Genomic DNA, 26,891 nt, shown 5'->3' on the forward strand with positions numbered 1-26,891 from the left:
CTCTATGTATTTGTAGATCGATGACTTTTCAACTGGGGTTCACTGTGTGCCTCAGGGGATGTTAGACAATGTCTGGAGACATTTTTGGTTGTCACAACTGGGGGTGCATCTAGTGGATGCATACCAAAAATGCTGCACAACATCTTACAAAGCCCAGGACAGCCTCCCTCCCCGCTGTCCCCCGCCACACACAAATTACCCAGCCCCAAATTTTAATAATGCAGAGATAAAATTTTCCAGTTTGGATCCAGCATTGTCCTGGCTGTGCTTTGATCCCTCTGAAACACAATTTTTAATACTTCCTGGATGCCTAGGCAGGCACAGTGGAGCTAGCCTAAACTTCAAGTTCAAATCTTCAGCTCAGAGGCAAGTTTACTGGCCTCCAGTTTTATCCCCGAGGTGGGGGCAGGGAGAGTGGAAGGGGAATGGGATTGGATGGGAAGATGGAAGGGAGCAAAAGAGGGTCTTTCCCTAATGATTTCTTAATCTTCGTCTGGTGATGAATTTGACCTTAGAAGGACGTTGCAGGCCACATCTGCCTCTTTGGCAAGCAGGGGAAGGAAATGACAGAAAAGTTCTTACAGAGCCACACCGATGTACACAGACATAAACAGACAACCGCACAAGTCCAAACATACACCCCCCAGAGCTCTGAACACACACATACACACGCACGCACATACATACTCACCAGCCAACGCCCGGCCACAACGGCAGGCCCCAGAGACACACACTAGAGGGGAAAAGAAAGACCAACACTGTCCTTAAAGGAGCCTCTCTCCACATCCAGCTATTTAAAGAAACAGTTAAGACAGCCAAGTTCAAGGAAACCCAGCCAAGGCAATGACCACTATCTGTCTTGTTCACCACCATATAACGCTTGGGCCAAAACCCAGGGTTTCTCCACCTCAGCACTCTTGATATTTCCAACTGGGTAATTCTTTGTTATAGGAGCTGGCCTGTGCATTGCAACACATTTAACAGCATCTTTGGCCTCTACAAACTAGATGCACCCCAAGTTGCGTCAACCAAAATTGTCTCTAGTTATTCACAATGTCACCTGGGGACATCACCCCTAGTTGAGAACTACTGACCTAGCCATGCAGTGGGCTTATAGAAGCAGCCTCCAAATGAATTTTTTTTTTTTTTTTTTTTTTTTCTGACAGAGTCTTGCTCTGTTACCCAGGCTGGAGTGGAGTGGCATGATCATGGCTCACTGCAGTCTTGACCTCCCAGGCTCAAGCAATCCTCCCACATCAGCCTCCCTAGTGGTTAGGACCACAGGCCTGTGACACCATGCCTGGCTAATTTTTTTAAATTTTTGTAGAATTGGGGTCTCACTATGTTGCCCAAGCTGGTCTTGAACTCCTGGGCCTAAGCAATTCTCCCTCCTCAGCCTCCCGAAGTGCTAGAATTACAAGTGTGAGCCACCATCCATAATCCCAGCCCCAAATGAAATATTTGTTGATTCAATCAATAAGCCACTCTCATTCCTTCTTGAAAATAAATGGGGGCCAGGCATAGTGGCTCATGCCTTTGGGAGGCTGAGGCAGGTGGATCACCTGAGCCCAGGAGTTCAAGAACAGCCTGGCAAACATGGTAAAACTCTGTCTCTACTAAAACACAAAAATTAGCCAGGCATGGGGGCGGGCACCTGGAATCCCAGCTACTCAGGAGACTGAGGCAGGAGAATCGCTTGAACCCAGGAGGTAGAGGTTGCAGTGAGCCGAGATCGTGCCACTGCACTCCAGCCTGGGCGACAGAGCCAGACCCCATCTCAAAAAAAAAAGAAAAGAAAAGAAATGGGCTCCCAAGAAGAGTCAGCTGATCTCTCCTCTTCAGCATCCACATATATCAAGAGTTAAAAACAAAACAAAGTCGGGCACGGTGGCTCACACCTGTAATTCTAACACTTTGGGAGGCAGAGGCTGGCAGATCACCTGAAATCAGGAGTTCAAGGCCAGACTGGCCAAAATGGTAAAACCCCATCTCTACTAAAAATACAAAAAAATTAGCCGGGCATAGTGGCACATGCCTGTAGTCCCAGCTACTCAGGAGGCTGAGGTAGAAAAACTGCTTGAACTCAGGAGGCAGACAGTGCAGTGAGCCAAGATCGTGCCATTACACTCCAGCCTGGGCAGCAAGAGTGAAACTCCATCTCAAACAAACAAACAAACAACCACCACCACACAAAAAAAAAAAAACCAAAAACAAGGCCAGACGCAGTGGCTCACGGCTGTCATCCCAGCACTTTGGGAGTCTGAGGCGGGGAGATCACCTGAGGTCAGGAGTTCGAGACCAGCCTGACCAACATGGAGAAACCCCGTCTCTACTAAAAACACAAAAGAAATAGCCGAGCACAGTAGCGGGCACTTGTAATCCCAGCTACTCGAGAGGCTGAGGCAGAAGAATCGCTTGAATCCGGGAGGTGGAGGTTGCGGTGAGCTGAGATCGTGCCATTGCACTCCAGCCTGGGCCACAAGAGTGATACTCCGTCTCAAAAAAAAAAAAAAAGTGGAGCTAGGTCCTAGGTTTCTTCCAGATACTGGAATGGAATCCCAGCCTCTGAGACTAAGGCCTATGCTGGATTCTGCCTGGGTGGAGGCCGTCTCTGCCATCAATGACAACCCTTGAAGAAGCAGCCCCCAGAGAGATGCCTACACCACATGTGCTCTGTCATTTGATTGAGGGACATTAATGCACTTTTCTGGATGCTGATTGGGTTTTAATTGTGTTTGGAACATTGTGCTCCCCACACACCAGCTGAATTTGCTTCTGCATTCAGAAATGTGTTCACCTTCTCTTTTCTCTGATGTGTCTGCAATGCTGCAGTTGGTGGCAGTGACATGGGCGACTGGGACCAGACAGTGCATCTATGGAATTTTCCACACATTAGCCAAACCGGATCTGGAGCTTTCTTTATGTTTTAACCCCCTCAAGGACACATGAGTCTGGAAACAGGCTGGGAAGTGGGACTTCCGGCAGACTTAGCTGTAGGCTTAGGCGTCTACTGTCTGCATGTGGGAAGTAGGTCAGCCTTCCACCATCATCTCCAGCAACTGAAGGTCATACAGTCATTCAGCAAACATCCTCCAAATGTCAGAGCAATCAGGCACTGAGGTTACAGAGATAATATACCTGTTTCTGGCTTTCAAGTAGCAAGAGAAAGACTACAACAGCTCATCCAAGCATTTATTGTCAGGTAGTCTTCCTTGCACACTTTATAAATACTCACTCAATGAATCCTAAAAATAACCCCCATAAAATAGTTTGTTGTTGTTGTTGTTGTTGTTGTTGTTGAGACAGAGTCTCACTCTGTCACCCACACTGGAGTACAGTGGTGTGATCTCGGATCACTGCAACCTCCACCTTGTGGGTTCCAGTGATTCTCCTGCTTCAGCCTTCCAAGTAGCTGGGACTACAGGCGACTGCCACAACGCCCAGCTAATTTTTGTATTTTTTGTAGAGACAGGATCTTACCATGTTGGCCAGGCTGGCCTCAAACTCCTGACCTCAAGTGATCCGCCCGCCTTGCTCTCCCAAAGTGCTAGATTTACAGGCATGAGCGACTGCGCCCAGCCAGGAGTGTTTTTTAACACCTTTATTGAGGCATAGATACACAAATAATAGGATATATTTATTTATTTTATTATTATTATTTAAAATAGAGATAAGGTCTCACTATGTTGCCCAGGCTGGTCTTGAATTCCTGAGCTCAAATGATCTTCCTGTCTCGGCCTCCTAAAGTGCTAGGATTACAGGCATGAGCTACTGCGCCCAGCCAGAACTGGATATTGGATATATTTAATGTGTGTAAGTTTGATGAGTTCAAATGTGTATGGACACCCGTGCTACCATCACCACAGTCAAAGTAATAGACATATCCAACACCTTCCTAAGTGTCCCGTGTGCTTTTGTTTTTGTTATTGTTTTTTGTTTGTTTTTCCTGTGATAAGAACATTTCACATGAGATCTACCTTCCTATCACATTTTGAAGTGCACAATGCTGCATTCACTATAGCACAATGTTGTACAGAAGAGCTCTGGAATTTTATATCCATTGAACAACTCTCCATTTTCCCCACCCCCAGCTCCTGGCAGCCACTTTGCTTGTTTGTTTGTTTGTTTGTTTTTGAGAGACATAGGATCTCACTTTGTTGCCCAGGCTGGAGGACAGTGGTGCAAACATGACTCACTGCAGCCCCAACCTCCTGGGTTCAAGTGATTCTACCACCTAAGCCTCCCAAGTAGCTGGGACCACCAGTGAAATTGTTTTATTTTTTCTTTTTTGTGGAGATGGGCTCTCCCTATGTTGCCCAGGCTGGTCTCAAGCTCCTGGGCTTAAGCAATCCTCCTGCCTTGGCCTCTCGAAGTGCTGGGATTACAGCTGTGAGCCACCACGCCTAGCCAAAAAGTTCATTCTTTTTCTTCACCTTTTTATATTTTTTTTCTGTAGGACCAATGTTACTTTTTTTCCAGTTTTATTTGACATACACTGGGAGAATAGGTTTCTCTGTTTCCATCCTACCTAGACCATGGACTCATTTCGGTAAATCATGAAATAATCATCATGAATCTAGATCTGGCTCTAAGCTGCAGGTTCACAGCACACCCAGCAACAGACTGTCTCCACACAGCTTTAGACCTCCCTAGAGCATGGACTTCGTGGCTGTAAGGCAGAGAAAACTCTCCTAAGACAAAACTGGAGCACGGGCCAGGCACAGTGGCTCACGCCTGTAATTCCAGAACTTTGGGAGGCTGAGGCGGGAGGATCGCTTGAGGTTAGGAGTTCAAGACCAGCCTCACCAACGTGGTGAAACCCCATCTCTACTTAAAAAAAACAAAAACAAAACAAAACAAAAAAACAAAATTAACCGGGTGTGGTGGCACATGCCTGTAATCCCAGCTACTTTGGAGGCTGAAGCAGAAGAATTGTTTGAATCTGGGTGGTGGAGGTTGTAGTGAGCTGAGATCGCACCATTGCACTCCAGACTGGGCAACAAGAGGGAAATTCTGTCTTAAAAAAAATAAAATAAAATAACTGGAGCATGGTTCAACTCAAAAGCATCCCATGATTCTAGTTACAAAGCAGAGTTCTCAAGGGTGCAAGTTCTAATGCTACAGAATGTTTCTTCTTGGTAAACATTTCTGGAATCAAGGTTTAACCATTTTTGGGTTAAATGGACATAAATTGTGAAAGCCTCTCTGCTGGAGACTGGGAATTCACAGAAGGAATTGCTAGTCCCTGCACTGTGGAGCTCAGCACTGACTCCATTTGCAAATAAACAAGTCCTTCCAATTTTCCAGCACTTTACAAACTAGGAAGCATCTGCCAGACAGAGGCAAGAGTTGAACAAGAAGCCAAGTCTAGCATGAAGGAGTCCAAATGTATCTCCTAAAGCAAGAGGCCAGACCACACAATAAGAAACGTTAGGGGCTGGGAGCGATGGCTCATGCCTGTCATTCCAGCACTTTGGGATGCTGAGGCGGGTGGATCACCTGAGGTCAGGAGTTCAAGACCAGCCTGGCCAACATGGTGAAACCCTGTCTCTACTAAAAGTACAAAAATTATCCAGGTGTGTGTGGTGTCACACACCTGTAATCACAGCTACTCAGGAGGCTGAGGCATGAGAATCACTTGAACCTAGGAGGTGGAGGTTGCAGTGAGCTGAGATTGCACCATTGCACTCCGGCCTGGGCGACACAGTGAGACTCCAACTCAAAAAAAAAAAAAAAAAAAAAAAAAGAAGAGTTAGGAGCAGGGATTGGAGACATAAGAGACCGGTGAGACAAGGGAAGTTAGAGTCATAAGTGAAGGCAATGCCCAGAATATGCCTAGCTGTAAAGAGAATGTTTTAGATGTTCTGCCTAAACCATTGCTTAGCTGATGCAACACCCAATCCCAGCATTCCTCTCCCTTCCTGCCGCCTACCATGAGTCTGAAAAATGAAAGATTCACGTTCCTGGCCTCTTGGCAGCTACAGCTGACCATGCTGTTTGAGCTAATAAAGTCTTGCTCCATTGCCAAGGCTGGAGTGCAGTGGTGTGATCTCGGCTCACTGCAACCTCCACCTCCCACGTTCAAGCGACCCTCCCATCTCAGCCTCCTGAGTAGCTGGGATTACAGGCACGCGCCACCATATCCGGCTAATTTTTTTTTTTTTTTCCATAAAGACGGAGTTTTGCTATGTCGACCAGACTGGTCTTGAACTTCTGACCTCAAGTGATCCGCCCTCCTCGGCCTCCCAAAGTGCTGGGATTACAGACATGAGCCACCACACCTGGCCAAGTTTTGGTTTCTTATAAAGGAGAAATGCTCAAGAGGAAAGCCTTCCTTCCGGTGCCACTCTTTTGTCTTAATGGCAGAGATGTGATGCCTGGAGCTGAGGCAGCCATCATCGAACAAGAGGCAAGCACGAGAATAACAAGAGAAAATACTGAAGATGGTGGAAGTGTAATCGAGAAAAGTGGGGTGCTGGTGACCTCATAGGGCAGCAGCCCACCTCTGGACTATCCATCATATGAGAAAGATGGGCCCCTCATCATTTAAATGACTGTCAATTGGCTTTTCTGCTACTGAAAACCTTCTGAGAGTAGCCGGGCGCAGTGGCTCACACCTGTAATCCCAGCACTTTGGGAGGCTGAGGCAGGAGGATCGCTTGAGGTCAGGAGTTTGAGACCAGCCTCGCCAACATAGTGAAACCCTGTCTCTACTAAAAATACAAAACTTAGCTGGGCGTGGTGGCCCGTGCCTATAATCCCAGCTACTTGGGAGGCTGAGGCATGAGAATTGCTTGAACTCAGGAAGTGGAGGTTGCAGTGAGCAGAGATTGTGCCACTGCACTCCAGCCTGGGTGACAGAGCGAGACGCTGTCTCAAAAAAATAATAACAAAAACAAAAACCTTCTGAGCATATTTTAATTTCCATCTTGCTCAACAGAGTTGTGGGTGGGGTGGAGAACCTTTGTTGGACAGGCTGTGGGTGGGAAGCAAATTTCATCTGATACAGTATTGGCAAATAAGCTGGGAGAAAAGGTGTTTGTGAACAACCGGAAATCAGCTACCTACACAACTGCAGGGCGCGGGTATTAGCTAAAGCCTGGTGCGTCATAAAATTTTAATTCAATTTAATTTTATTTTTTTGAGATAGGGTCTCACTTTGTGCCTAGGCTGCATGCAGTGCAATGGCATGATCATGGCTCACTGCAGCCTTGACCTCCTGGGCTCAAGGGATCTTCCTGCCTCAGTCTCCCAAGTAGCTGGAACTACAGGAGCACACCACCACACCCAGCTAACTTTTATATTCTTTATAGAGATAAAGTTTGATCATGTTGCCCAGGCTGGTCTTGAATCCCTGGGCTCAGGTGATTTGTCTACTTTGGCCTCCCAAATTAATTGCTGGGCCTATAGGCATGAGCCACTGAGCCTGGCCCATGATGCATCCTGACAGTGAAACACAACTGAGCTCCTAGTGTAGAGACAGATTTACTGGCATGGGGAAGCCCATTCTATATTGCTAAGGTTTGTAAAAGCAGGTTAGCAAATAATCTGAAAAGAGAGATCTAGAAAGGTGTTCACTGGAAGGTAAAGAGTGGGTACAATTTGGTTTTTATTGTTCTTGTTATGTCTGTATTATTTAAATGTATCATAGGCCGGGTGTGGTGGCCCATGCCTATAATCCCAGCACTTTGGGAGGCCAAGGCGGGTAGATCACTTGAGGTCAGGAGTTCGAGATCAGTCTGGCCAACATGGCGAAACCCCGTCTCTACCAAAATACAAAAATTAATGGGGTGTGGTGGCATGCACCTGTAGTCCCAGCTACTCAGGAGGCTGATGCAGGAGAATTGCTTGAACCTGGGAGGCAGAGGTTGCAGTGAGCTGAGATAACACCACTGCACTCCAGCCTGGGCAACAGAGCGAGACTCCATCTCAAAAATATGTATATAAATAGATAAATAAATATACTATATGTAGAATATATTACAATATATATTATATATGTGTATGTATATGATTTACCTGATGAATAGAACCATTGACAGTATATGTGATATGTACCTGGTACAGTGGTTCACACTTGTAATCCCAGCACTTTGAGAGGTTGAGGTGGGAGGTCCTCTTGGGCCCAAGAGTTCAAGACGAGCCTGGGCAACATGAGCAAGACCCCATCTCTACCAAAAAAAAAAGAAAAAAAATTAATTAGCCAGCCATGGTGATGCATACCTGTAGTCCCATAGTGGTGCACACCTGTAGTCAGGAGGCCAAGGTGGGAAGATCACTTGAGCCCAGGAGCTCAAGGTTACAGTGAGGTATGATCACACCACTGCACTCCAGCCTGAGCGACAGAGGAGAGCCCATCTAAAAGAACAAAAAAGCAAGCTGGACTTCGTGGCTCACACCTGTAATCCCAACACTTTGGGAGGCCAAAGTGGGTGGATCACTTGAGCCCAGGATTTCGAGACCAGCCTGGGCAACATAGTAAGCTCTTGTCTCTATAATAAATAAATAAGTAAATAAATACAAAAAAGTATATGTGATATCTTATTTTCATTTTAAAATGTATATACCATACACAGAAAAAGACTGGAAAGATATATGGTAAACTATGAATGGTTAGCCCTATGTAATGGGATTACAGGTGATTTTCATTTTCTTCTCTTTCCTTATCTGCCTTTTCTACTTCTCCTATAATGAATATATATTACTTGTTTAATTTTTCAAGTGTTGTTGTTTAAGAGCTACTCCTCTTATTATGTTTGCCAAAGCCTCAGAGCCTCCATTGGGAAATACGTTAATCCAATCAAGATCTTCTTGTCCTGGAAACAAACTCCAGGGCTGGTCTACTATGATTTTAAGTATCTAGCAGGATATGAAATTAGGGGAGGGTGGAAGTCCCCCATTTTCTGGTCATTGTCAACTTTATAAAGATGGCAGCCTAAGGAACTCCCTAAACTACTCAGTCCAGCCGGTTGGTGTTGTCTTTAAACTCCAAAGCCAAAGAGGGGGTGGTAAGTGGGAAATCCCACTTTCTGATACCAGCGATAAGAGATTCTCCTGCTCTTCTCCTTCGAGATAAATAACACTGACCCTCCATGCAGCCCCTCTTGGAAGAAGAGCCATAAAAATATGGCAGGCAAAAGCATCTGTAAAAGGATGACAGGATGACATAATGCCAGGAAAATTTACGATTGATTTAGCAGACAGAGGTGGCTGTGAGTTTGGGGGCCCTCCAGAGTTCAAGCATGCCCATAAAAGAACTCAACAACCCGAAGACTCTACTGGGAGAAACAGATCTCCCTGCAAATCCACCTGTCGCTGGTGAGCAGAAATTCCCTGAGGGAGTGGGAATTGGTGTATGTGTGTCTGGAACAGTCAAGGATGGAAAGAGGAAGACCCTCGGAGTGGACAAAGGAGACTTCTCCAGTGATTTAGGGCCCTGGATCTCCCCCCAGCAAAAGTCTTTCTGGTGCCCTAGGGGTCTTGAAAAAGTCAGCCCACAGAGGGACAACCATGGAAAACGAAACTCAAGGGGCTTGGGGTGGGAGGGAGTGTCGAGGCCCAGTTGCTGCTGTCTGGTAGAGCTAACACACAGGCCCCAAACATGCGTGACCTCTGGTTCACATCAGCGCTGCTGATCAAAAGCAAGCAGCTCACTCTGCCCGGCCCAGGCCTCCCCATCCAGGGAGGATTCAAAGCTACTGGCTTCATGGCCGGTGTGGCTTCCATTAACCCAGAGGTTGGTGTTGCGGACTTCGAGAAAAGTTGAACATCAAACGTAATGAATCACGAGAAACCAATAGCTTGGGCCAGCCCAGTGACCTTTTAAAGAAAGATAATATTACTTAAAACGAACATAGTTGTGGAACCATTAAGATAAACAGTATTGGTTCAAACTCACTTCAATTTCGACTGCAGACAGCAGTCTGGGAAGACGGGTAAGTGCCATTCTCCTCACCATGGTTTGTCTAGCCCCTATCTTGCTAAGTCGAGCACATGTCTTTCGCTGGCCCCTAGATAAACAGCAAGGAAGATGCCATGCTGGGGATCAGGAGCACTGCAGTTGCTGAAGAGAGCATTTTCCGTCATGAGATCTTTGTATGTCCCAAGAATTTCCAGCATCAAAACCAATGAAATGCTTATCTTGCTTTCCTGCCCATTGTTAGGTACACAGATAAGTATCAATAGCCCTCCCCCAGCATCCACCGCGGTTCTAAAAAATCGTAGACAATCCAAAGGCTAGTGTGTGTGTGTGTGTGTGTGTGAATGTGTGTGTGTATGTGTATGTGAATGTGTGTGTATGTGAGTGTGTGTGCGTGTGTGTCTGCATGCGCATGCTCACATGTCATCCTTTTATTTATTTTTATATATATATGTATATATATATATATATATATTTTTTTCTGCATTGTCCAAACATTTGCATGCAAATAGACATGGGGTATTTTGAGATCCAGACAGAATCCTCACTTCAAGAAATCAGATCGGTTTCAGGCAATTCCTGGGTTCAGCGAGAGGCCAGTCTACCCAGAAACGTAAACCAGTTCCAGCCAGGGTTAGGTGAATACTCACTAGACAGACGTATTGGCCCCACATAGGTTCAGCTCAAACGCACACACTGAAGTACACGCACACACACACACATGCACGCATGCATGCACACACTAATTTTGTGCTTAGCTGTCATAAAACTTAAGACACTTATATGAGGGTGAAAGGTCAGGAGGGGGAAGCATTATTTTCTGTTATTAATTACACCTTATCCATTCTACATGTGCTGCACTCGTCTTAGATAAAGTTACGATTCTGTTTTATTAGGAAGCCTCCAGGATCATGTAAAGGGGGATTTTGGATTGAGACAAAGGAAATCGCAGGATGGGGAAGGGGGGGTCGGGGGTTCATTTGTTCTCCTGCTCAGAAGCCAAGCCAGGCTTCTCCTCTGCCATTTCCGAGACTGAATCTGCACATTCTTGAAATAGCTCATCCTGCAAATGCTAAATGAACCTGGTCCCTAACCATCTCAATCCTGAGCAGACTTTGGGAGAAGAGAAGGAAAGGAGAAGGCAGTGAAGGAGAACGAGTGGGGTAAACCACCGGCCAGGTTGCTGCTGGGTTCAAAGACAAAAGTGAGGCCAGCCAAGGGGAAGACTTGAAAGTTCAAGTTCAAATCTGTGTCACCCCTGCCTGCCTTGCAATGGGTAGCTGCCTGCAGGGATTCTGACTGAACTTGGAGCTCTCCTGAGGGGGGATAGGCCTGGGGATGGAGTGCTGGTTGGTTATAGACAGAGGGAGGCCCTGGTGGTCAGACGGAAGGGGCCCTTGAGCCCCATCACCCCTGGCTAACAAGGAAAAAAAACTGTCCATTGTGGGAAAGAGGGACCAAGACTCCCCAGACCAAAGAGGTTACAAAATGGCAGAGTGGAAAGGGGATTGTAAGAGAGTAGAATGCAGCCAGAATAAAACTCCAAGACTAAAAAAACCTAGATTTGAATCCTAGCACCAACCTTTTCCTTGGTTAAGTCGCTAGCTCGCTCTGAGCCTCAGTTTCCCCCATTTGGAAACAAGGAGAAATAACATCCATAATAGCACGGATAACACTACGGTCACTAACAGCAACAATTACACGAAAACCACTGCAGCACACAGCAATGAGGATAATAAGCCCTTCCTATGGTACTGTAAGGTAGCATAATGAGAAGCACATCAGGCCCCATAAATCATAGTGCAGATATAATTTATTGTTATTAATATGATCTGCCCTGTCCTTCCCCAGCCCCTCGGGCTGCCAGGAAAGTCTGTGCTCTGTCATCATGCACTTGAAGACAGGTTGTTTTGTCCCTTCTCTCTTCTTGTTTCTAATCACAATGTTCTAATTCTCCGGCTGAGGTTGAATTCAATTCTCAGTCGGAGCTCGATGCCATATATTACCCCCTGTCCAGGACAGCGATCTGGCTTCTGTCTTCTAAGCACTCCAGAGCCGCCAAGAGCCGAGCGCTTACTATGTGCCAGGCACGGGTTCCACTTTCAGCATTAGCAATCACATGTACGGCTCCCAGCAACGCAGTCAGAGAGGTATTTGTATAATATCACCCCCATGCCACACAGGAGGAGACTAAGGTTCAAGAAATTGATCTCCTCCCAAGACTGTCTCACTCCAAATGAGCATGTTCTTCTGCCACCAGTGCATTAACACCATGCCATCGGGTCTTTGGACAACTTGGTAAGGCAGACTCCAGCTTAATCCAATGGTCATGGTATACACAAAGAAACAAACTCAAGCAGGACCCTGCTATCTCTTGAGTTCAATTAAGCATTCATCAACCCTCAACTGTGATTTCAAGGAACATGGAAGACTAGGAGGGAGGGAGGGAGGGAGGGAGGAGGCAGCCTGCATGAAGTTGGAGCATCTCTCTCTGCACATCAGAATGTTTCCTGGGGGTTCCGCCAGGAATTGAGGCCTGTGGGCCCCACTGGGAGTCCTGCCAGTGAATCCAAGGCCCCAGCTCCCTTTGATCCTCTCCACAGTTCATCCCTCCCCTGATGGAATCCCACCTTGCAGCCCTGATGTCTAACTTGTGATATCCTACTAGTGTCCCTAAGAGCACCAGGCTTGCCAGGGACTTTGAGGTCTGGTGACACTGAGAGGGACTCAGTGTTCTGGGAGAGAAATGACAGCAAGCTTCCTAGGGATAGAGCACCTCCATGTACCGGATATTACCTTGCAAGTCCCCTCGCTGCTCACTCACTTGTTCCCTTATTTTTTTCTTTTTCTCTTTGAAACAGGGTCTCGCTCTGTTGCCCAGGTTGGAGTGCAGTGGTGCGATCATGGCTCACTACAGCCTTGATCTCCCGGGTGCTCAAGTGATTCTCCCACCTCAGCTTCCCAGTAGCTAGAACTACAGGCATATGCCACCATGCCTGGCTAAGTTTTTGTACAGATGGGATCTCACTATGCTGTCCAGGCTGGTCTCGAGCTCCTGGACTCAAGTGATCTGCCTACCTCAGCCTCCCAAAGTGCTGGGATTCCCAGCATAAGCCATGGCCTCTATTTCTCCTTATGTAGCTGAGTTGTCATGTTTCTGTTTTGCATGTGTTGTCTGTATTTCTGACCCTCTCCTTGGCTCTGTTCTTCTGTATTTCTACAGAAGAGAAATTCTCTTCTGTAGAAGACAGAATTTGTGGGTAATTCTCTGTCTCGCTCCCTTTCCTTTTTTCTTCTGCTGCTTCTTTCATGCTCTCAGACTTTTAGACTTTTAACCTCTATCTCTTCCCTCTCCTCTCTGTCTCTCTCTCTCTCTTTCTCTCTCTCTGCCTGACTCTTTCTTTCTTTGTCTCTCTATTTCTCCTCTGTCTGTCTCTGTCTCTCCTTACATGGCCTCTACTGCATCTCTTCCTCTTTCCCCATATGTGGCCTGCCTGTCCATCCTCTGATTCCCAGAGCACCGGAAAAGTCCAGTCGTTCCACAGAACAATTAGCAGCAGCCACCAGGGAAACATGGCTCATGGTAATGAGATTCACCCCAGTCCAAAGTCCATCCAGGGCACGCAGGGTTTGGACAACCCTGTCCAATACCTTACTCACCTTCTGTCCATCACTGAAAACAAGGCTGTGTTCACAGAGGACCAGGGTCATTTCAAATAACTGAACATGCTATTAGGAGACAAAACACTGCTGACAAGGATTCCTGGGAGGTTTTTGTTATGTGGGGGGTCAACAGCCTCCATTCTCCCTGAGAGGCTTCCAGACGTGCTCATCAATTTTCAATTTACTTTTTAGTCCAACATTGCTGGGGGCTTCCAGGCCCACACTAAGAGGCTGGCTCTACATTTTCATGTTTTCCAGCCAAAAACGTCCCTTTGGCTAAACCTTGGAGCTCATCTACATTTTGAAACATTGTGAACCAAACCAATCCACACGTATGAAGGGCCAGGGTCTCCTTGGCACAGCGCCACCCCTCACCCCAACATACACACACTTACTAGGTCAGTGTCTGCCAAGAACCCAGCATCTGCTGAGCCATTTGACTAAAGTTCCTCTTTTTTTAATATTATTTGTAGAGACGGGGTCTACGTGTGTTGCCCAAGCTGGTCTCTAACTCCTGGGTCTAAGTGATCCTCTCACCTCAGCCTCTCGAAGTGCTGGGATTAAAATTCCTTCTTTTAGTTTTAACTTCTCAATGGAAGTGAATAGTATTAATTTTCTTACTGTAAACAGAAGGCTGAGATTCAGGTTAAACACAGTGACTTTTCCGAGGTCACTCACCCAGTGTGATATAGCAACCCTGCTGAATCGCTCTCTTTCACAGGCAAGAGAGAGAGAGAGTAAGAAATGAGCCTGGGCCAGGCACAGTGGTGCACACCTGTAATCTCAGCACTTCGGGAGGCCTGGCCCGGGGGATCACTTGATCCCAGGAGTTGGAGACCAGCCTGGGCAACACAATGAAACCCCGTCTCTACAAAAGATAAAAAATTGGCTGGGCATGGTGGTGCACACCTGTAGTCCCAGCTACTCAGGAGGCTGAGATGGGAGGATCACTTGAGCCCAGGAGGCTGAGGCTACAGTGAGCTGTGATTGTACCACTGCAGTCCAGCCTGGGTGACAGGGCATGACCCTATCTCAAAAAAAAAAAAAAAAAAAAAGCCAGGCATGGTGGCTCATGCCTGTAATCCTAGGACTTTGGGAGGCCGAGGTGGATTGATCATCTGAGGTCAGGAGTTCGAGAAGAGCCTGGTCAACATGGTGAAACCCATCTCTACTAAAAATACAAAAATTAGCTGGGCATGGTGGTACTCACCCGTAGTCCCAGCTACTTGGGAGGTTGAGGCAGAAGAATCGCTTGAACCCGGGAGGCAGAGGTTGCAGTGACCAAGATCACACCATTGCACTCCAGACTGGGCAACAGAGTGAGACTCTGTCTGAAAAACAAAACAAAAACAAAAGTGAAAAAAGAAATGAGCCTGAGCTTTGATTATTGTTTTCTGCTGATCCTCGTCTCACTGATTTTCTTTCTTCTCTTACCGATTTGCATTAGAACCGGGTTTTGTTTCTGCATTTTTGTCGCTAAGCTTCCAGCACCCATCCCCGTGCAGAAACAGAATTTCTCCTCTCTAGAAAACAGCTTTTTTGGCTGGAGAAATGCTGTTTTTTCCACCATGTAGGAGCAGGAGGCAATCTGAATAGTTAGCTTTTGGAAGGCAAATTTGGCATCCGGGATTGTTTTCTGCCTTATTAAACTTTTCAGAAACTGTATCTCTTTTAAACAGCCTGTGGGGGCTCTCCCCCCACCCAGTTCCCCCTCCAAAGGACCCTCTCTATCAGCCCACACGTTCCCTCATCCCATCTGTCAGAGGCTGGAGCCAAAACATGTCCCAGGAAAGCCGGAGGAAGGGGCGAGGCAGGGAGAGAGATGCTAATTATCATCACAGAACCTTTGAAAAGTATCTTGAGCAAATCGAGTTTGTCTAAAACGCATCCAGCGTTTAACATTTAATAGGAGCTGATCAACTTAATGCACCATATGCGATGGGTAAACGGATCCTTCCCCTTTAAGGGCCTGTTGACGTGAGGTGAAGGAGAAAAACAGTTGTTATGATTCAGAAACTCAGGATGAACCCAATTAATCAATGCTGGGATGATTTGAATCATGTGGCCAATGCTTGGTCACCTCTCTGATATCCTATCCTCAGCCCTCGGAAGACGCAGACGTGATTAATGTCACCTGTGACCACCACGTCTCCAGGCAAGACCCCCCCAAACCTGGCAGACAGAGAAACAAATTAGATCCAAAGGTACGGGATCAGTTTCAGAGGGGACAGGCCCCTGGCTGGGGAGGGGGATGGTCTCTGGGGGTGCCTGGCCTGGCCCGTCTGTCACAGGCGGGCAGAAGATAGAGGCCAGACCATGTGGGGGCTGGGAGAGAAGGAAGGTTTGGAGATGGGGTGCTGGTGGTAAGGGCATACGACAGGCTCAAACCTCAAAGCTCAAAGCGCTTGGCTGGGGCCCTGAGCACGCCCGCATCTTTGAGGTTTTTTTTTTTTTTTTTTTCTTTTTTTGGTATAAAAATAATTGCTCAAGCTTTTCCTCCCTCTTAGGGTTACAGTCAGTCGTGTCTGCCCTGGGCCTTGGCTGGGAGGAAATGAGTTTGAGAGAGAGAGGGTGAGTGTTAATCAGAGTTACTTTGATTGCTTTGAAAGTCTCTGCCTGTTACACACACACACACACACACACACACACACACACACGCACACACGTTTTTATCCCTACTCCAAATAGCTTCTCAAGTTCATGAATTACACGATGGGGACTCCTCCTCTTTTTTAAATCTCCTGATTCATTCTTTTTTGTTCCTTCCTCTTTTTTGTATCTTTTATCTCCCCCTGCTCTCCTACCATCCTTCTTTCATTCATTCAACCAACATTTCTAGGAGTGCTGGAGGCACCTGGGGGACTTCCTGGGAAAGGAAGATAAGATTCTGGGAAAGATAAGCAGCCTAAGATAGCAAAGATTCCCATTTCCTCATTTTTCTCACTGACTTCCCAAGTCTGTGATGCTGCTAAAGTCTAAATGTCTCAAATCCTGTTTTGCAGTTCCTCCCCCCCACCCCCCTCAAAGCCTTTGCTAGCCCCACCTCCACCTGGAGCATCAACCCCTTATCCTTGGGGATAATGGACTTTTCCATCAAGACTAGCCCCAGATGCTTCCCCATGACGTCATCCTGGACCATCCAGCGATCATTAAGCTCTACCTCCTCTCAAGTCACTGGAAGTACACACCAAGACTTTCAGAGCCTTATTTACATTGTCAGTGCTGTATCCCCAGCGCCCAGCCCCTAGCATGGTGCCTGGCACATAGTATGTGCTATAAGTATCTGTTGAATAACGGAATGAAGAGTGCTATAGAAAATTTCAGCTTGACATCACCCTATTGACTTTTTTGTATTTTCTTGTTTTTTCTTTCTTTTTTTTTTTTTTTTTTTTTTTGAGACAGAGTCTCACTCTGTCATCTAGGCTGGAGTGCAGTGACGTGATCTCAGTTCACTGCAACCTCCACCTCCTAGGCTCAAGTGATTCTCATGTCTCAGCCTCCCTAGTAGCTGGAATTACCAGCGCCCACCACCACGCCCGGCTAACTTTTGAATTTTTAGTAGAGATGGGTTTTTACCATGTTGGCTAGGTTGGTCTCAAACTCCTGACCTCACGTGATCCACCTGCCTCAGCCTCCCAAAATGCTGGAATTATAGGCATGAGCTACCATGCCTGACCCCACCCTATTGACTTTACAAATGTGCTAATTAAAAAATAATAAATACACCTTGTCTTCTTCCAGAAAGATTTTAAGATTTATTTGCAATGCAGATTCCTAGACCAGAAGAAGCTGGATTCTATAGGTCAGGAGTGTGGCCCTGGAATCTGGGCCAAGGGGCTCTGATGCATGCACTCTTCAGAAAACTGAGGAACTCTACTGGGAACAATAGAGAGCCACTGAATGTTTGAGAGTACGAGCATGACTCTTTCAGTATGTGCTTAAAGGCGGGCATGCTGGCTGCAGTCTAGGAGCTTCAGTAGAGGAACCAGGGGTGGGTGGGAATGAAGGGTTAGGAGACCACATGAGGAATAAGGATAGAAGTTCCAGAACTTTCTTGTGAGCTCAGAGGCAGAATCTTATTAAAAGAGGGTTTAGGAGACTTAGCATGGTTTACTTGGAGTATTTTAGGAGAACCAATGGGAACTTGAGAGAGGCTAAAACCATCCCTTCCTAGGCTTTACCTCTACATGGAAGCAAGTGCCATTAAAATGGAGAAACTGGCAAATCACAAAGTTGAACTATGTGTGGGGAAGGAGTAAGTGAAAGAGAGAAAGGAAAGTTATGCCCCTTCTCTACTTCTATTTCTTCCTCTCTCCATTTCTGAAAGCCCCTCGGCAACCCCCAACGTTCCAATTTCAGCGGCACCCACACCCCCAAACCTGCAGGGTCTGCAGAGACCAGACTCATAGCTTCTCCCCTCCCTGGGTGCTCACAAGAGCATCTGGCCACGGACCCTGAGCTCTGGCCGCGGCATCTGTTTGCAATGTTTGACTCGGTAGTTTTATTTCTGCTTGGCGGTATAATATAAACTATCTTGTTACACGGCAGGCAGGCTGGGCGCAGAGCCGGGCCGCTCTGCAACTCTGCTGCAGAACCAAAAGCGAAGCGTAAATGAGCTGGTGGGATTGGACAAGGCCCCCTTTGCAGTCAGAGGAAACGGCGGCTCTCCTTGAAAGTTCTCCCCGGCTTGGGCCTCTGCTGTTTCAATCCCAGTGCAGCCTCTGGCCGACCCCTGGAATCTATACCACCTACAACCCCCATGAATATGCACACACACAAATACACACACCCCACCACATCTTGTCCCTTTCTGGGGCCTACAGAGCTAGACCAGAACTCCTGGCTACAAGGGCGAATGTTAGTTAAAAGCTTGACTTCTGAAGTGAGCCTGTCTGCCTGTGAATTGTTGCCATGCGAGCTTGGGCAAATGCCCTCCTCTCCCTGGGTCTCAGTTTCTTCATCTGTAAAATGGGGTTCATGATAATTACTCCCATGTTACAAAGCTGTTCTGAGCCTTTTATGAGGCAGTATTTGCAAAGTGCTAAGAGTAGCGCCCTGTATGTGGTGTGCGTTCAATAAATGTCGGCCGTTACTACAAACATTAAGATGTTTGAAATGAAATTCAAGAAAGACCAGCTCGCGCTGGGAGCAGCAACTGGGTGTTACCATTACACTCACCCCAGAGTGAAGGAAATTAACATCCTCTCAGGATGCTGGGGCAAGAACAAAAGGAAATTTCCCCTTTTCTCACAGGATCCCCTTTGGGGTGGGGGGCCAGTCCTCTACTTGGAAGTAGGAGACGGGTAGGCTCCCATGCCTGACTCCCCAAAGAAACAGATATTGGAGGGGAGTTCTGAGATGTTTCTTGTTTTTTGCAGAGATGCGATGTCATTATGTGGCCCAGGCTGGTCTCTAACTCCTGCGCTCAAGCAATCCACCCCCCTCTGCCTCCCAGGTAGCTGGGATTATAGGCATGAGCCACCACACCCAGCCAGTTCTGAGAGCTGATGGAGGGGCAGGAATCCCCTCCCCAGCTTCCTGATTTCTCATGTCAGTGGAGGAAGTTGAGGTGAAGAAACGACGGAATCTATACTCTGGGAGGCCCTGAACTTATCCCAAGCTCAGCTGCCCTTGGGTGGATGTTCTTGTCCCTGACTGTGGTGGGAGGACAGACTTCTGCCCTACCACAGACCCTGTCTTTGGGCATTCCCAATGACAAAGGGGCAGTCCTAGATCCAGAGGGACAGTCCCTGTGCCCCGCACCCCAGCAGCCTCCCTCTAGGAGACTGAGAGACAGCCTTCCCTTTTCTGTGTTTTTCTCTGCCTTTAATGCTCAGCCTAGAACTTGGAATACGCTAGGTGCTCAACAAAAGTGGAACGTGTGTGTGCTCACAGGAGCATGCTGCAGCAATTAGAGCTTGTGTGTACGTGTTGGACCTTCGTGAGTGTGTGCGCACATATTTGATGAGGACGCTTGTATCTTGGGGAGGTCCTGTGACCCTGTGATACACGTGTGTGCATACACTCATGTCCCTACCGCTGAACGTGGACTCTCTGTGTGCCCAATGAGTGTCTGCTTGAGGCCCTGCCTGGCCACAGACAGCCTTGGGAAGTCCATGCTCAGATGGCCACTCCAGGCCTGACAAGATGAAAATTTTAAATTGGAGATGGGGTGTGCTGGGGTGGAAGTAGTGTTATTGAAAACCATTTAGGCTGGGTGCAGTGGCTCAAGCCACCTCGAATCTGTAAACTCAGCACATTGGGAGGACTCAACGGAAGTTCAAGGAGTTCGAGGCGTTCAAGGTCAGACTGGACAACATAGCAAGACTCTATCTCTACAAACAATAAAAATAAATTATTTTATTTATAAAAATGAAGAAAGTAGTGGCCCTCACTACTCAAGAGGCTGAGGCGGGAGCCTTGTTTGAGCTCAGGAGTTGGAGACTGCAGTGAACCATGATCACACCACTGCACTACAGCCTGGGTGACAGAGCAAGACCCTGTCTCTAAAACAAAACAAAATGAAATGAATTTACATTGATTTGGTTTTCTGTCCACCACTGGCCACAAATCACAATGACTAGTTCTCTCGTTTCACTCTATCTCTGCTCTCTGTACATGTGTGTGTGCGCGCGTACATGCACGCATGCCTGAGTACCCTGTCTCTATCTTTCTGCCTCCGAACCTGCCTCCATCTCTCTTTTCTGTGTTTCTCTGGATCCCGCTCTCCTTTCTGCATGAGTTTGACTCTGAGTCTCCTTGCTCTCCTCCCCGCCCCATCTGTGTGGGTCCAGCAACCCGCCCCTCCCTGCTGGCCTGTGAATCATCACTCAGCGGCCCTGCCTGATCCAATGCGGGCTCCTTTGTTCACAGCCTACCCCCACAAGCACTCCTCCACCCCTGCATCACCCTCCAGACCCTGTTCTCCTTTGCTCCTTTCCAAGTGGCCACCTCTCCAGCCCGTAACGTGAACAAAATGCATGCCTGCCCTAACCAGGACAGCACTCAGGCATACAGAGGTGGGAGACAAGGGTCAGAGCTTGGCCACCCGCCATGTGACCCCTGGGGCCATTAAGGAGACACCCCATCACCATTCCCTCTGCCCCACAATTCCTCCCCGCTGCAGCTCCAAGCACCCCTGGGCAGCCTGCAGCACCGGGCAAGGGCAAGTTCGCGTTGAGGTTGGAGGCCAAATGCCTTCCCTGACTCTGAGTGGCCTTGACCAAGTCAGCGTCCCTCTCTGAGTCTGAAACATAATGCCCAAGGCCAACCTGCCTCTAACTGGAGGGACACCGCAGAGCCCCCCATGCCTCCCCGTGCTTGGTGGCATCCTTTACTCCTCTCATTTCCTGGAGCAGATGCAGAAAGCCTAAGATTTCCATAGTGAAAAGGTCAGCTCCCCTACAGAGTCTCAAGGAACAGGAATCTCAGGGTCAATCCACCCCAAAGCATCCATCAGCACACTTCTGAAGATACTGTTCACAACCTAAATGATACCAATAATTGCAGAAACAATGGACTTCCTGGGACTCTGGCTTCGGGTGTCTGTGGTCACGTCAAGGACAGTCCAGCTTAATGCCCAATTTAGGGCAGGGAGGAAAGGGAGATGGGAGTTTGGGGGGGCGGTTTGTTTGTTTTGGTTCATTTTTTTGAGACGGAGTCTTGCTTTGTCGCCCAAGGTGAAGTGCAATGGGGCAATCTTGGCTCATTGCAACCTCTGCCTCTGGGTTCAAGAGATTCTCCTGCCTCAGCCTCCCGAGTAGCTGGGATTACAGGCATGTGCCACCTCGCCTGGCTAATTTGTGTGTGTGTGTGTGTGTGTGTGTGTGTGTGTGTGTGTGTGTATTTTTAGTAGAGAGGGGGTTTCACCATGTTGGCCAGGCTGGTCTTGAACTCCTGACCTCCAATGATCCACCCACCTAGGCCTCCCAAAGTGCTGGGATTACAGGCATGAGCCACCCCACCCACCCAGGAGTTTTCTTCTCTCTGTCACATTGCCTCTGCACGTCCCCTTCCTTTCCCCTCTGCCCAGCTAAAATCATCTGTAAAAGTCTTTCCCTGTCTTGGGGTCACTTACTAGCTGTGCGTCTTAGGCAAGTGTCTTCACCTCTCTGAATCTCAGATGTTATACTGTTAATTATAATACAGCTGGCTCACATTAGGGGCTAGACAAAGAACAGTCCTTAAATAACAGCAGTAATAATAATGAGGTGGAGGAAGGTGGGCTGGGTGAGGGTCTGCCGTGGACTATGTCTATGTGGGCCTCAAATCAGTTTGTATGCACATAAGCTGCTGTGGCTGCGTATATATGCCGGCATTGGCATGCAAAGCTTTTGGGCTTGGAGACCCCGAGCCAATACCCACCTGGAGTTCCATAGCCCCAAGAAAAAGGAGGCCCCACACAAATCCCAGTGATGGGGAGACAATCTACTTCTCTTGTGGAAGCACATGTAGCCTATCCCTGGGCTGGGATCAAGAGGCCCTTTGGGTGCCTGAGAAAGAAAGAGTGCTTCTTCAAAGACACAATGAATCTCCAACTGCCACCACCCTCCAGAGGCCTGGGAGCCTCGACTTCATAGAACGTCAGGATTTGGGGACTGGTTGTGCTTGGCTCTGCTTCCTGGCTGTGGCCTCATGAGCTTCTCAGAACATGATCACCACCAAGTGCCTGAGCAATTAAATAATCTGTACCGCCATGATTTTGCATGATTTGCATGTACCCTGTACCACCGTGATTTTGCAGAAACTGAGGCCCAGGGAGATTGAATGACTTGCATAAAGTCATCGTAAGTTGAGGACAGAAGGGAAACACAGTTCTGTCTCAGGCTCTCTTAGGCCATACCCTTTCTGCTTCACTCAGAGCTAAGGGAAGTACTCTGGCCTGGGGTGGGGGCATGCGCAGTCATTCTCAGACCATTTGGATACCCTCTTTTTTTTTTTTTTTTTTTTTGAGATGGAGTCTCGCCCTATTGCCCAGGCTGGAGTGCAATGCCGTGATCTTGGCTCACTGCAACCTCCGCCTCCCAGGTTCAAGTCATTCTCCTGCCTCAGCCTCCCAAGTAGCTGGGATTACAGGCATGTGCTACCACACCCAGCTTTTTTTTTTTTTTTTTTTGTATCTTTAGTAGAAACAAGGCTTCACCATGTTGGCCAGGCTGGTCTCAAACTCCTGACCTCTTGACCCGCCCACCTCGGCCTCCCAAAGTGTTGGGATTACAGACAGGCGTGAGCCACCTCACTGGCCTTTGTTTTTTTCTTTTTTTTTTTTTTTGAGACGGAGTCTCGCCCTATTGCCCAGGCTGGAGTGCAATGCCGCGATCTCAGCTCACCGCAACCTCTGCCTCCCAGGTTCAAGCGATTTTCCTGCCCCAGCCTCCTGAGTAGCTGGGACTACAGGCGTGCACCACCACACCCAGCTAACTTTAGTATAGATGAGGTTTCACCATGTTGACCAGGCTGGTCTCAAACTCCTGACTTCAAGAGATCTGCCTGCCTTGGTCTCCCAAAGTGCTGGGATTACATTGGATTCCCTCTTGACTTAATGTAAGACCTTAGGTCCTACTCCACCCCTCACCAGGTCTCAGTTTCCCCATCTAGAGGGTAGCTGGACCTACCAGTCTGAGATCCTCTCATTCTATTTTGCAGCTTGCATCACAGAAAGTGAGAACCCACTTCCACCAGAATGTGTCAAATTCACATGAAGTCAGTGCCCGCTGTGGGCCTCCTTCCTACTAGGGCAGGCAGCCCAGCTGTGCGGCTGAACTAATGGCTTAACCTTTCTGAGCCCCTTAAAGGAAACGATTGAAAGTCCTTACCTATAGAGCTGTTAACATAAGAGCTTAGCATCATGCTTAGTGTATAGTAAGTGCTCAATAAATGCTGCTGTTTTTAAAAGAGAGTCTCACTCTGCTGCCCAGGCTGGAGTGCAGTGGCACAATCTTGGCTCATTGCAACCTCTACCTCCTGGGTTCAAGCAATTCTTGTGCCTCAACCTCTCAAGTACCTGGAATTTCAGGCATGTGCCACCATGCCCAGCTAATTTTTGTATTTTTAGTGGAGACGGGGTTTCGCCATGTTGGCCAGGCTGGTCTCCAACTCCTGGCCTCAAGCAATCTGCCCACCTCGGCCTCCCAAAGTGCTCGGATTACAGGCATGAGCCACTGAGCCTGGTGTTATTATTTTTATTCTTATTTGCATCACCTGATTTCTGCCACTGCCCAGCTTTGATTACAAGATCTGCCTCCTCGCTCCCCCTAGTCCAGCCTTCATCTCCTCCACTGCCCGTTCTGCCCTTGGACTAAGAGGAGATGGGGTAGGAGATAGAGGGTGGACAGCACTCAGCTTGCCGGCTGGTGCCCCTGGCTAACTGCCCAAAGCCAAGGCTATCCACCCCAGAGAGGCCACCTTTGAAGTGACCGCCTTATGTAACTGCCCCATGCCCCCTCCCATCTTCCTGTTTGTCCCTAGAGTGACCTTGGGGAGGAAAACTGCAGCCCAGGACCAGTAATTCTGGGGTTTCTTTCATGTGACTCAGGAGAGAGCTGGGAAGGGCAGAGGGATGCATATGGGTGGTTAGGGGTGCCTCTACCTGAGTTTAGGTCCTGCAGTCAGCTCTTTCTAGCTGTGTGATCTTGGGCAGGTTACTCAGCTTCTCTGTGCCTCAGTTTTCCTGTCTGTCATGTGGAAAGTACCTAACGCATAAAGACATTGTGAGAAATATGTAAGTAGACAGTTTACAGCAGTGCCTGGCACATAATTACATGCTTAATAAAGGGCAGTTGTGGCTGGGCACAGTGAATCATGCCTGTAATCCCAGCACTTTGGGAGGCCAGGGTGGGAGGATCACTTGAGGCCAGGAGTTCAACACTAGCCTGGCCAATATAGCGAGACCTCATCTCTATTTTTTTTTTATAAAAATTACACTATAAACGTATATTTAAAAGGGCAGTTGCTATAGGTACTTAATTTTTGTTTGTTTGTTTTCATGTTTCTTTTCAATATGTTTTCTCTGACAGGATGCAATGACAAGCACCCAGCTTCTCTGTTTTGTTTTAAGACGAGGTCTCTCTCTGTTGCTCACGCTGGAGTACTGTGGCTCCGTCACAGTTCACTGAAGCTCTGACCTCCTGAGTTCAAGTGATCCTCCTGTTCCAGCCTCCTGAGTAGCTGGGACTACAGGTACAAACCACCATGCTTGGCTAATTTTTAAATTTTTTTATAAAGGGCTGGGTGCAGTGGCTCATGCCTGTAATCCCAGCACTTTGGGAGGTCGAGGTGGGCAGATCACTGGAGGTCAGGAGTTCGAGACCAACCTGACCAACATAGTGAAACCCCATCTCTACTAAAAGTACAAAAAATTAGTAGGCATGGTGGCAGATGCCTGTGATCCCAGCTACTGGGGAGGCTGAGGCAGGAGAATCGCTTGAACCTGGGAGGTGGAGGTTACAATGAGCTGAGATGGCACTACTGCACTCCAGCCTGAATGACAGAGCAAGACACCGTCTCAAAGAAAAAAAAAAAAAAATAGAGACAGGATCTCACTATGTTCCCCAGGCTGGTCTCTAACTCCTGGCCTGAAGCGAGTCACCTACCTCTGCCTCCCGAAGTTCTGGGATTATAGGCAAGAGCCACTGCACCTGGCCTCTGAGTTTTAAAAGGCTATTTCCTTTGCCCCACTTGAACAACCAATAAAGACATAAGCCCCAGTGGTAAAGTGAAAGGGGAGTGGTATTTAATAATTATATATTAAGCTGTAAGATAATTATTGTTATTCAGAGCACTTGCTCAAAAGTGGATTTAGATTTTAGTAAGGTGGCTGAGAAACTAACCTCAACAGTCTGGCTGAGAAACTAACCTCAACAGTCAGCCTCAATTTCTCCCATCTGTAAAATGGGTGTTAACATCTAGCCACAAAACTGGCTGAAAATTGAAGGAGGCAATCTGTGGAAAGAACAGAGCTGGACACTTACTGAGTGCTGAAGCTTACTTCAGTTGAATCAGTCCTTGTGTGTCTCCACTGTCTTCCTTCCCCAGACTTCTTTTTTTTTTTTTTTTTTTTTTTTTTTGAGACCTACCTAGTCTGGCTCCATCACCCAGGCTGGAGTGCAGGGGCGCCATCTCGGCTCACTGCAAGACTACAGGCACATGCCACCACACCCTGCTAATTTTTGTATTTTTAGTACACAGGGGATTTTACTATGTTGTCCAGGATGGTCTCCAACTCCTGACCTCAAGTGATCCTCCCACCTCTGCCTCCCAAAGTGCTGGGATTACAGACCTGAGCCACCACCCCGGCCCCTTTCCCAAGACTTCTAATGTGGGTTACGGAATGTGTACACACACACACACACACACACACACGCCCACCATAACCCTTGAGAAGCACGGTGGTCGTAGGGGCATTTATTCTAGTGTTTCACCTCCCCTAACGCTTTCGTCCTCCCAAACAGTCTGAAGGCGGCTGCTGAAAGGCTCCAATCCACCGGATCTCTCGGAGTAACCGCCTCCGCCTCCGCCTCCCCTCGCGGGTGTAGACCGAGACTCGCGCGAACGGGAGGGAGGAAGAATGTTTGCGCAGCCTTCAAACGACTTGGCAGGCAACAAGAGGGAAAAGGCCGCTCCAGGGAGAGTTCAAATTGAAATTACACGGAGGGAAGAACGTGCAGATCAGCGCTGAAGCTCATTAAAAAAAAAAAAAAAAAAAAAAAAAAAGCGAGGTGACTGAGAAGAACAAACACGCCTCCAAAAGGAAAATGGAAAAGTTCGTAAAATGCGCTCTTCAAAGCCTAGCAAGGGGGCGCGGGGGAGGAGGCGGGCAGTGGCCGCCGGGCAAGGCCGCTGCCCCCTAGGCCGTTCCGCCTCGGAGTCTGGAAGGGCGAAATTGGCCCAACTTGCATTTCCTCTAACCCGGGAGGTCGAGCGCCTCTCGCCCTCTCCTCCGAAGCGCTTCTCCTGCTGGAAACCAGAGAGAGTGGGGAAAGTGGCCCGGAGTTCGAACCTAAGCAGAGCCGGTGGTGACGGGGAGGACGTTCCCAATGGGAAGTCGCAGGCAGGGACAAAGCTAAGTCCTGAAAAGTAGGCCAAGGCTAGATCATTTGTTCGTTGGACATCGGGCATCGTCTGGGTTTTATTAAAACCGTTGGAAAACTTTAAAGTTTTAGGCAGGGGAATAGCACGACGTGATTGGGTCCTCCAGAGTAGAATCTAGACAGTCCCCCTCCAACCCTCTCCTAACTCCCCACAATTCTCCCAGCATCTCCACCTCCTCCCGCTTGGGAGAAGGACGGGATCCATGAAGTTCACGCGGTGC

General features: G+C 48.0%; 1 long non-coding RNA gene and 1 other non-coding gene across 15 annotated transcripts in view; both read right to left on the bottom strand.

Annotated features, from left to right (window-relative positions):
• LOC105495369 (uncharacterized) overlaps nucleotides 1–26,891 on the bottom strand; it is a 252,278-nt gene that overhangs the window by 222,738 nt on the left and 2,649 nt on the right. For 10 of the 14 annotated variants that reach the window (XR_011608812.1, XR_011608810.1, XR_011608808.1 and 7 more), the window contains exons 2-3: nucleotides 24,171–24,273; nucleotides 14,793–14,913 (exon numbers count right to left, since the gene is read on the bottom strand). This is a non-coding gene — a long non-coding RNA (uncharacterized lncRNA). Of the gene's footprint in view, nucleotides 1–14,792; nucleotides 14,914–24,170; nucleotides 24,274–26,001; nucleotides 26,226–26,891 lie in introns of those variants that run through there. The other 4 variants (XR_011608815.1, XR_011608814.1, XR_011608806.1 and 1 more) reach the window with 2 other exon arrangements.
• On the bottom strand, nucleotides 25,215–25,309 carry LOC112429142 (small nucleolar RNA SNORA27). The gene has a single exon (XR_003021282.1). It is a non-coding gene; the product is annotated as a small nucleolar RNA SNORA27 (small nucleolar RNA).

Source organism: Macaca nemestrina, chromosome 10 (genome assembly GCF_043159975.1).
Source record: "Macaca nemestrina isolate mMacNem1 chromosome 10, mMacNem.hap1, whole genome shotgun sequence".
NCBI lineage: Eukaryota > Metazoa > Chordata > Mammalia > Primates > Cercopithecidae > Macaca > Macaca nemestrina.